The following is an 11154-nucleotide window of genomic DNA, read 5'->3' as shown; positions in this document are numbered from 1 at the left end:
AAGTTCTTGCTAAGTTGCTAAAACTGACTTTGAACTCATAATCCTCCTGCCTCAGCCTGCTGAGCTGCTGGCATGCACTACTATGCCCATTTTTTTCCTTTTTCTTCTTAATAATAAGCTTTGGGGTATGAATGAATGTGTTGTTTGGCACTGTGAATACCTCTCTCCTACTCTTGTATTTCAAATTGGATGTGGAGGTTACAAAAATTATAAATACTCATTACCTGAGGAAACTGTCCTCACAGGATTATTTGTAGGGTCTAAATATGTGATAACTTGTTTCACCATAAACAAAATAACACAAATGCTTTTCATCCTAGCAGCAACCCTGTTGGTTGTGTGATCTCCACAGTATAGGTGAGAAGGCTGAGGCAGAGGAACATCCCAAGATTAGTCAACTGGTACATGCTCTCTGATTGCTCTGCTTCTCAAATCTGTGCTTGGTCCTCAACAAGCTAAGGTTTGTGTTTGGGGAGGAGGGAGAGGGAGACACCATAGTGGTGAGGAAAAAAAATGTGTGCAGAAGTGACTACAGTGGGAGCCATGGGCCATGATGGTCAATGGACACTCATAAATGAAGGCCTGCTGGGACTCATCCCCACCCCAACCTGCTTTTCAGAGTAATGCTAGTAGATGCAAGAACATTTGCAACCGGGAAAGGGAACAGGCCCTCATGTTAAGCAGTTTATGGGTAAATACTCACTTGACCCCCACCAATGGGGAATCCCCTTTGCATGAAATACAAATGACTCTGACTGAACTGCTAAATTTGTGGCATTGGAAAAATTACCATGGTAACATTCCAGGTAGAAATTCCCAAAGAGAATTCATTGAAATGCTCATAATACCCCAGTAATATAATGTTCCAGTAACATCCCAACCACTTTGGGGCTTCTTAAACTTTTTTTTTTTTTTTTTTTTTCCGGTGTGTGTGTGGTTGCACCAAGAACAAATCAATTCTGCAGTTTGCTGAAGCCAATGACCATCTTCTCAGAGTAATGCTAGTAGTTGCAGAACATTTGCAACTGGAATTACAGACAAAAGCAATTATTAAAGTGCAGTAATGAGAATACTAGAAATGTTAATATGATAGGCATCCTTGGTTTTAATTAACTTGTAAAAGAACAAAAACTGGTGTTGAACTTAAAAACTACTATTACTTTGAAGACATGAGAGACACAAACATTTCCAACCATGCAGTGATTACCAAAAAATATGTAATTTACATTGATAGCAAATGCACAGGGCATGCTGGACCTATGTAGCCTATTTACTTCTGTCATTGAAGTAAATGTTGAGTTTAGTTAGAGGTTAGTGAAAACAAAGATGTAATTGTCTTTTATTCATGTTTGCATAGCTCCTTCCCTTCATTCCCCTGGATTAAGAACCCTAAGCCATGTGGGGCACTCCTTCAAGTCTCATGAACAACCTCCTGGGCTTTCAATTGAGCTTCTAGTGAAATCAAGTTAGGGAAAATGATACTTTAAAAATATGGAGTCTTTCTGATTGTGGTTCTTGCAGACTGCATTTAGGTACCCCCCCCCATTTCCCAACAAATTTTTTATAATGAGCCCCATAAACACTTGCATCATTTTGTAGGATGCACTCTTAGGAGCCAGTGTATTTTGTTACCATTTGATATTCTCTCTTGTTTTGTAAGTATAGCTAGTGTTCCCATATAGCATTAGTTTTTGAATATTGAGCTAATAGCTAAGCGATCATTTTATTTTTTAATTTTCTATCTATGCAGTCTCATCATCTGGAAGTTCTAACAGTTGCTTTTTCTTCTTTCCAGTTTATATGGTCTTCATTTTTACATTTTTTTTTTCTGTTTACTGATAGGACTTTTGGTACAATGATAACAGAAGCAGTGATATCAGTGAGTCGTCTTCCTGATTTTAAAGAAAATCCTTCTAATATGTCCATATCGAGTCATGTGCTAGCACCAATTTTCAGCACGTTCGGCACTGTGTTTGCTGCAAGCTGACTTACCTCTGGAGCTCAGGCTTGGACTTATCTGGCTTGGGACTGGATGTCCTGAGATGTTGTTTCTGAATGCCCTGGGAACCCAGTGCCCAGATCTTCTCGCAGGGTTTTGAGGACTCATCCCCGCCCCCACCCATGCATCTCCCATCTAACTGCAGGGCAGCATCTTTACATCTCCGCCTGGCTGCTGTCCCACACTGGAGTCACTGAATACCAACCACCATCCTACATTCCACCGCCCCATCAGCAGTTGGCTTACACTCAGTCGGTGGATCCCTACTCACATCTGAGCAAAGCCTATGCTGCAGCCCTTAGCCCCCTGCACCATCCTGCGGCCACCAGCAGCCAGCAACAGTCCTGGCCTGGCTGCCAGAGCCAGGAGGGGGCCGCCCTGCCTTTGCACCTAGGGTGCCTGGCTGGCCTGCTTCCCCACTCTCTAGGATAGAGGGAGGTGCTATGGGCACCCTTTGGGATGCTTACAGCTGCTCAAATCCACTGTTACCCCACGGCATGCCCTGGACGCTACAGGCCTGGCAAAGTACCTAGGGCTCCATGACATGACTCGCCAGCTGGGAGAGGTGCTAAATATCAACCCACATCTGCTTGGGCCTGACCAGACTGTAATCTGAAAAAGTCCCATTTTCCATGGCTAAGAACCCCCTGGGTCTCCCCTGTCAGAAGGAGCTGGTGGTAGCCCTGATGGATCCCATGAAGTCTTCTGCTCGGTTCTGGGAAGACTGTCTCTCTTCAGCTCGACATCCAAATATAAGTGACTGTGGCTGAAGTGCAGAGGCGATTGTCACCTTCTGAATGCTTAAAAGCCTTGCTGCTGGAAGGTGTTCTCAGGAAATCAAAGTCCAAAAATGGCTGATTGTTGTGGGAAAATTTGGACAAGACTGGGCTGAATCTTCCAGCTGGAAGACAGAAAGCTGCTCTTGTGACCCTTCTGACATCCTTGATGGAAGAAAATGCTGTTCACTTGGCTTGATGCTTTGCATATGGCTGTGAACTGGAGTTTTCTAGTAGGCCAGTGGCCAAATATTTAACCAGGCCTCACCTAGGAGGGTAAACCAAGATGGTAACAAGGAAGAATAATGCTGTGGGTGGCTCAGCAAGTGTGTAAAGAATTCACAGACCTCCCCAATCAAGACCAAACACCCAACAGCAACAACAGGCCCTTCCTGGTCTTAGAAACCTACAAACACAACCACTTGTCTCATTTTAGCCTGATTACCCACAAGTTCAGCAGCCAGGCCATCTGCCCCCCTGTGTGTGGGGTGCAGAACTACATCAGAGAAGCCCTGATTGTCATAGGCAAATCTTCTATGAACCCCAGAGACCAGAATTCAGCAGATTCTAATAAGACCCTGGAGAAAATGGAGAAGCACCGGAAGTAAAATGGGGGTGAGCACAGGGAGGGAAGGGAAAGGACAGAGGAATCCATCTCAACTGGGACAGACTGGAGGCACTCTTTCTGGGGGAGGAGTTTCCAATCTCTCTTACTTAACGATCCAAAGTCCTCTGTCACTTGAGGCGTGCAGGATCGTTACCTGTCCTCCAGGGTCACTGCAGCTTCTCTAGTACTGCATTATCTGTCCTTGGACACATGATCCCAAGGTGACAAGTACTGGTTTTTGTTTTGTTTTTACTGGTTCAGCATTTATTTTTTGGCACCCCCATCTCTCCTTCCTCTGAAAGTGGTGCTACAGAGTTTTACAACCTTCTCATAAGGTCCCGGAGGCAAACAAGAAGTCATGTGCCTAGCTGCCTAGCTGTTGAAAGTTCAGATTGATGATATTCAGATTATCTACCTACTTCAGTGATGGTGCCCTCCAGGAGGAGGAAAACGTACCACGTGCTCTGCTGCCAGTGAACAGGTGCTACCTTGATGCAAACCCGGTGCTCAGAGGGGTCATCTAGTTTAGGAAACGTGTAGAAACAATTCCTGCTGAAATTTCATTTTTCCTTTTGTCTCTTTTTTTTAACTTTGAAAGTTAACTCTTTAAATGGTTGACTCTTTGGAATGACACGTTCCTGTAAGGAACTGAAAGTTTTGTTTGCATGTTTATTTCAGATCTTTATTTTTCAAGTAAACTTGAAAACGGTGGGCACTAAGCATCTGCTGCTGCCTATCATCCCTCAAGCCCCTGTGGAAGCTCTGTATTTTGAGAAACAGTGTGCTTAGTATACAGACTTTTTTTATGCACAGTTTAATGGGATCTGTAAATACTGGTGCATTTCTTACAAGTTTTTGAGAAATAGGATTCGATTTTAATATTAACTTTTAAAGGTGGTGGGATAATTCATAACATGTATTTCAACTTTATTAATCTGTACACAGGATATGAAGAAGTAAGAAGATAGAGAGATTTGTTCTTAGTTTGGAAGATTCTGTTTAATCAGGGCTCTCTGTTCAAAAAGCAATAGCTTCACATCTTGTTTCTGTGAGGCTCATTCACTGTAAGATGAATGTGTGTTATATTTGATATGGATGAAATGGAGGTTTAGAATTGAACTCCCTGCATGTAAATATTCCTCAAAGCAAAGTGTGCATATGATACTTGTAAAATAAAATTATTCTTGATAGAATCTGTGGAAAAATAAAAAAAGTAAAATTAAATTATGGATATGTGAAACTAAGCCAATCATATTAAAAATACAGGTAATCAATGATCAAAACTCACCTCTTTTGCTTTTTTTGTGGTGTCTTGCTATGATCCCTGCACTTCAGGCTGTTTATGTGTCTTCTGTGTCTGCGAGATGGAAGTGTTCCATGGTGAGTGATTGCATGCCTTCCAGTCACATCACACTGAAGGCTTTGACGTGGCCATGATTGCAATAGTTATAATAGGATAATGACAAAGACTGGAAACTAGGGCTTTTATTTTCCTTATTAGTCTGTTGTCAGGCATAGACTAATATGCTTATGACCACGATTGTGCAAATTCTAAACTCTTAACCAAAAAAGAAAGGAGAGAAGGAAAAAAGAGGAGAAAGCAGAGCTTCTCCCAGTGTGCTAACCTTCATATGTTGCTTTTCTCTGCAGACATCTGTGATGCTCTGCTGGCCTCTGCCGTGCTCTGGGTGTCATTCAGCAGCTCTCCAGAGCTGCCCAGTAGCCATGGCCTTGACTTTGCAAGTCTAAATCAGAGAGATGATGAGTCAGCTGTTGTCTCTGCTCCTTCCTCAGAGAGAACTTGCATCTTTATTTTTGTTCCTGTAGCTCAAAAATTAATTATTTTTATTTTAATGAAGTTGAAGAATTTGGACTTTTCATGTTATCTTTCTTTGTATTTTAAATTTATTTTTATTTTCTTTGGATAAATTTCTTCCTTATTGGTTCCCAATAAATTCTCATAAACAAAATTAAGTCAGAATGGAATTATTGGAGCTATTCATTATTTCCAGTTATACCAAATCTTTTTAGTATAACAATAGACTATGAAAAGTCTACTATGAAAAGGTTACTATTCCAGTGAGCTGATCATGAAAAACTGAAATATATCAATAAATAAAAGAGCCAACATCAGAGTCACTGGGATTAATCAGCAGGCCACCACACAGTGTCTCTGTGATGGAAAAAGTCCAGGGCTGCCTGATGGACAATGAGCATCATCCTGGGACATCATATGAGAGGAAGCCAGGGGAAGGCTGTGCTGATAGTAGGGACTTCCTTCCCAGGTAGTATGAAGGAAGCTGTGGACTTGCTTTTTGGAGATGAATCATTCCATCTTAGGACTCCAGTGTCACTGAGTAAATTACTTTTTCTGTTGCACAAATAGTAGTTCAGAGGATTAAATAAGTTAATACAATTAAAAATAAATCTCTCTAAGAAATTCTAAAAAGGTAGACTGATTTTTCTGTGAAAGGTGAGCTAATTCATTCAGGAAGTACAATTTAAAATGAGCTCTGCCGCTTCTAAGTACATCCTTGTAAGTATTGGTGATGTTGCCTGGAGTTGAGTATTTGCTTTCTTCATGTACTATTCCAAAGATCTGGTTTTAAGTATAGCTTGAGTTTCTTTATCCATTTAAAATCAAGCATGGTGTTTAGTTATCAGATACATTGATAGAAAAGAGTTGATACAAGAGAAAAATCCAGAAAGTGATATTTAAATATAAAATATTTAAATTGCCCATGATTATCCTCTCTCATTTTTTTAAATGTGCAGGAGCAGAGCTGGGGATGTGGCTCAAGCGGTAGCGCGCTCACCTGGCATGTGTGCGTGGCCCGGGTTCGATCCTCAGCACCACATACAAACAAAGATGTTGTGTCCGCCGAAAACTAAAAAATAAAAATTAAAATTCTCCCTCTCTCTCTCTCTCTCTCTCTCTCTCTCTCTCTCTCTCTCCCTTAAAAAAATGCAGGAGCATCCTGTGGCCTGAGAATAAAAATTCAAATCTCATTCAATATATTGTAAAATATATTGTCATTGAAACCAGAGTTCATCTATTATTTACATTATCAAATTAATATGTTTTATCTGGTGATTAATACCATGTTAACATCTAAACTTTTCAGTGGTTGCAAAGATTATAATAACTAAGTAAACACTCAATTTTTTTAAATTTTATTTTTAAAATTTTTTAAATTTTTTTTTTAATAAATGATAGCGGAAAGTATTACAATTCTTATTGAACAAATACAGAACAATTTTTCATAACTATGATTGTATATAAAGTATGTTCACACTAATTTGTGTCTTAACACATGTACTTTGGATAATGATGTCCATCACATTCCACCATCCTTGCTAACCCCCCTCCTGTTGAGAGTCACAGATAAGTCAAGATGGTGCTTGGCATTTTGCCAGAGGAAGTGGTTTGTGAAGTAATGCCAGTGCCAGCGAGCCATTAAGTGTGGAGATTCCTTAATGACTGACTGCTGTATCTAGTTTATGTTAATTGAGTTAAGCTGTGTGTAATTAAGATGATGAGGATTCCTTGATGGCTGATTGATGTATCTGGATGAAGTTAATTGAACCAAGCTGTGTATAATGAGTTAGGTATATATACCTCTACTGTCCTACAATAAAGCGGCTCCCACTGAATCAATTTTCACAAGTTGCTTGTCACTCCCCCTGGCTGTTTTGCCCAGTCAGCCAGACTGTGGCACCCTCCCTTCTTCTCCTACCCCACTTTCCTATCTAGAGTTCATGTATTCCTCCCATGCTACCCGTCGCTACGCAACTATGAATCAGCCTCCTTATATCAGAGAAAACATTTGGCATTTGTTTTGGGAGAATTGGCTAACTTCACTAGCATTATCTTCTCCAATGCCATCCATTTACCTGCAAATGCTATGATTTTATTCTCTTAATACTGAGTAATATTCCATTGTGTATATATGCCACATTTTTTTGTCCTTTCATTTACTGAAGGGTCAATTCAATTATTTTAAAGAAGCCCAGTGGGCTTGCATGTTGTGTTTTTGATCTGCAAAGGCACAAACCTGTTATGATTCAGGCTTCCCTGCAGTAGGTACTTTGGAGGTAATAAACATATAGAGGAAAAAGTCTTCTAGTTTCAAATCTACTCTTTTCCATTATATATAATTTTAAAAAGTTAACAGCTCAGAATATGATAAGCAGTCATTACAAAATGGTAGTACTAAATTCACCATGTATATTTAGATTACACTGCATATTTAAGTTAATTTTTCCTGAGAGAGTAGCATTCAGCTGAATAGGTTTACTGTTTATGGTTGCAACTCTGATTGCATGTAATGTGTGTTTCAATAAATATTCCTTGATATTGCTGCCAAACTTCATGCTCATTCCTAAAGTGTGATTTACAAAACTTAATGCATCAATACTTCTTCTGAAGGATTGCTTATGTGTTTTCAGTTTTATGTGTATGATTTTCCTTTTATACTCATGCACTTTATTTATTTCTGTATTTGTGTTGTTTTCTATTGATTTATGAAAAGTAATAAAGTATTTCTTAGCAACACTTTTGTGACAAATAAAGGAAAGTTGTCTTAAGAACTGTACTGAGAAGACTGAGTAGAGAAGTCTGGGCAGGTTCAGGTGTTTCCAGTGACCAAAGACAGAGAGGAAGTTCCCAAGGGGCTGAGCATCATGGTAAGTGACCTTGTAGCCATATTAGAGTCAGTGATTTTTTTTTCTTTGAGTTTCTTACTGGAAGAGAAAAAATATTGTAGTGATAGTAATGGATTTGTATTATCATTAAACATAGAACTAAATGCTTTTAGAGTTCATTTTTTTTATTTATACATGACAGTAGAATATATTTTAACATATAAAAATAGAGTACAACTTCCCATTCTTTTGGTTGTACATGATGTGGAATTTCATTTTTCGTGTATTCATCTTTGAACATAGGAAAGTGATGTCAGATTCATCCTACTATCTTTACTATTCCCATCCCCGCTTCCTTCTCTTCATTCCCCTTTATCTAATCCAAAGTACTTCTATTCTCCCCCTACCCTAATATGAGTTAGCATCCACATATAAGAGAGAACATTTGGCCTTTGTTTTTTGGGAATTGGCTTATTTCACTTAGCATGATAGTCTCTAGTTCCATCCATATACTGGCTAGTGCCCTAATTTTATTTCTATTTATGGCTGAGTAATATTCCATTGTGTATACATACTACATTTTAAGAGTTTAGTTTTCAAAGCTCTGCTTGTGGTGGTTCTTCTGGAATTCCCATTTAAATCCTGAGGATAAGTTCCAGGTATACATTTAATAGAGTGGCCCTGAAATGATATGCCTTAACTTTTTATTTCAAGAAACATAAATTGTTTAAAAGTTAACATCTCACAATGTCTCCACTAATTTTTTTAAATTGATAGATTTAAAAAAACCCTTCATTTTGTTTATTTATTTGTATATGGTGCTGAGGATTGAACCCAGTGCCTCACACATGTGAAGCAAGCGCTCTACCACTGAGCCAAAACCCCAGCCCCCAAATTGATAGATTTTAAGAAGTAAAACTTATTCCCAATTAAGAAAATGTATGTCATTAGATACAGGTAAAATTTCTTTTTTTAAAGACACTTTTTATTGTTGTTTACTTTCAGAATAAGTTTAATTTACAATTAAATATCAGTTCAATTTTAAAGCATTGAACATGGCCATCTTTTTGCACCAAAATATTTTCCTCTTTAATTAGGGGTTATAAGTTTACTTATTTGAATTGTCCATTAAAGAAGTACTCTCAATTTTAGCTTTTGACCAGAAATGCATATCTAATGCATTGTTACTGAGATGTATTTTGACTGACATGGTCCAACAATAATTATATTCTTGCAATTTTTAAAATTATCTATTAAAATTTTTTATTAGTTGCTCATGACAATACAATGATCTTGACATATCATACATTTTAATCAAATGAGGTATAATTTCTCATTTTTCCAAGTGTACAGGTTGCAGTATCATATTGGTTATATGGTCACGTATATACATACAGCAACACTAGTGTCTACTTTATTCTGCTGCTCTTCCTATCACCCCCTTCCTCTCCCCTCTCCTCCCATCACCTCTCTCCACCCAATCAAATGTGTCACATTTCTCTTCCCCCCTCACATAATCATAATGTATTTTGTATAATGATGAGGGTCTTTTTCCACCTTCCATGCAATTGATACAGGTGAAATTTCTAACAAAATTGGATTTGACTGTTTACTTTGTTGCCATCAAAATTAAATTTGTATTTTCTAAAATTAAGAGTTAGTATGTCTCATATAAAAGCAGATTGCTGAATATGCCTTCTAAATAAGAACATGCTATAATATTAATTTTCACTTTTTATTTTCAAAAACTTTCTTAACAATCTTTGTACTCTACATTTATCCAGTTAAATGTTAAAAAATAAAAAAATAAAACAACACCCAAAAAACTATCTTCATGTGAGCTTTCACTTCACATTTTGCTTGTTCATGGAGTCTAGTGACCATAGATAAAGCTGACTCATAGCATTCAGATGCTTCTGCCTTCCAGCCTCATTGGCACCTTCTCATTCTGTCAGTAATGGGGACTATGGGTGCAGACCTCGAGACCAGAACCATGGTCTTGGCAGAGGTGGTTGAAATTGACTAGAAAATCATATCAGTTTTTTTTTCTACTTCCCCAAGTGCTTGCATAAATGCTCCTTTTCAGGAAAGGATTGCTTTGTTCATAACTCAGATGCTGAATTTGTGAGCTCTAAAGCTGAAAGTGGCCACCTGCATGGGTGATCCCATTGGAGATAGTGGAAATTGTAAACTGCTTTTATTGCAACTGTATCAAAAGTGGCAGTGAGAATGAAGTATCATTTTTTTTTCATAACAAAAGAACATGGAGACAAATGGAACTGATTTGATTGTTTCTTTTTTCCTTGTAATTCTTGGCCTTACCAATGTCATTGAATATGCTTCCACAGAACATGGACTGCACTCATCTGCCTTCATTCCCCTTTATCTAATCCAAAGTAATTCTATTCTCCCCCTACCCCATTGTGAGTTAGCATGAGCTAATCTGTGATATGCATTCTGTGGAAACTGTACTTTGAATTTTGTATTTTAACCTTTATACCTCATCTGTTGGTGGAGCCAGGAAAATATTTGCCTAATGCTTCCAATACTAGTCCTTGCTGAGCATTTTAGAAACTCTTGTTAACACTAAGATACTTATTTCTCACTTCCATAGAGTTAGTAGTATATACATTTATGTTATGGGCATCAGGAAGATAAATAAAAAAATAAAATGATTAGATAAGGGAAAATATTTAAATTTGTCCATAAGATACTAAATAGATTCTTACAACATGAGGATTGACTATTTGAATTCTGAAATTTTCCAAATAGCATATGATATCAAATTTATAGTCTTTTAATCCAAGAAATGTTTCTTAAAAACTTGAAAGAGTAAATGATAATTTAAAATATCTGAAAATATGTCAATATCTGATACAAATCAAAATATTACTAAATATTCAATGTGAATCTTACCTCATATTTTTTCCATAGAACCTAGGTTTGCTTTTTTTTTTTTTTTTTTTTTTTGTTTTGCTATGTTTTGTTTTTGTATTTTCATCATTATACACAGGCAGATGCCTAATGAAATTTGTCTAGTTCCATCAAGTAGGTCAATTCAAATCACAGCAAAGGGACTTGCAAACTAGATTTCTATAAAGGTGAATGAAATACAGGGATGATTTTGC

General features: G+C 37.7%; 1 pseudogene; it reads left to right on the top strand.

Annotated features, from left to right (window-relative positions):
• The first annotated feature begins 543 nt into the window (after window positions 1-543).
• On the top strand, window positions 544-3383 carry LOC143380043 (transcription factor AP-2 gamma pseudogene; annotated as a pseudogene).
• Window positions 3384-11154: the final 7771 nt, after the last annotated feature.

This window comes from Callospermophilus lateralis, chromosome 14 (genome assembly GCF_048772815.1).
Source record: "Callospermophilus lateralis isolate mCalLat2 chromosome 14, mCalLat2.hap1, whole genome shotgun sequence".
NCBI lineage: Eukaryota > Metazoa > Chordata > Mammalia > Rodentia > Sciuridae > Callospermophilus > Callospermophilus lateralis.
Note: the sequence above shows the minus strand (reverse complement) of the source record. Positions and strands in the feature narration are given on the sequence as shown.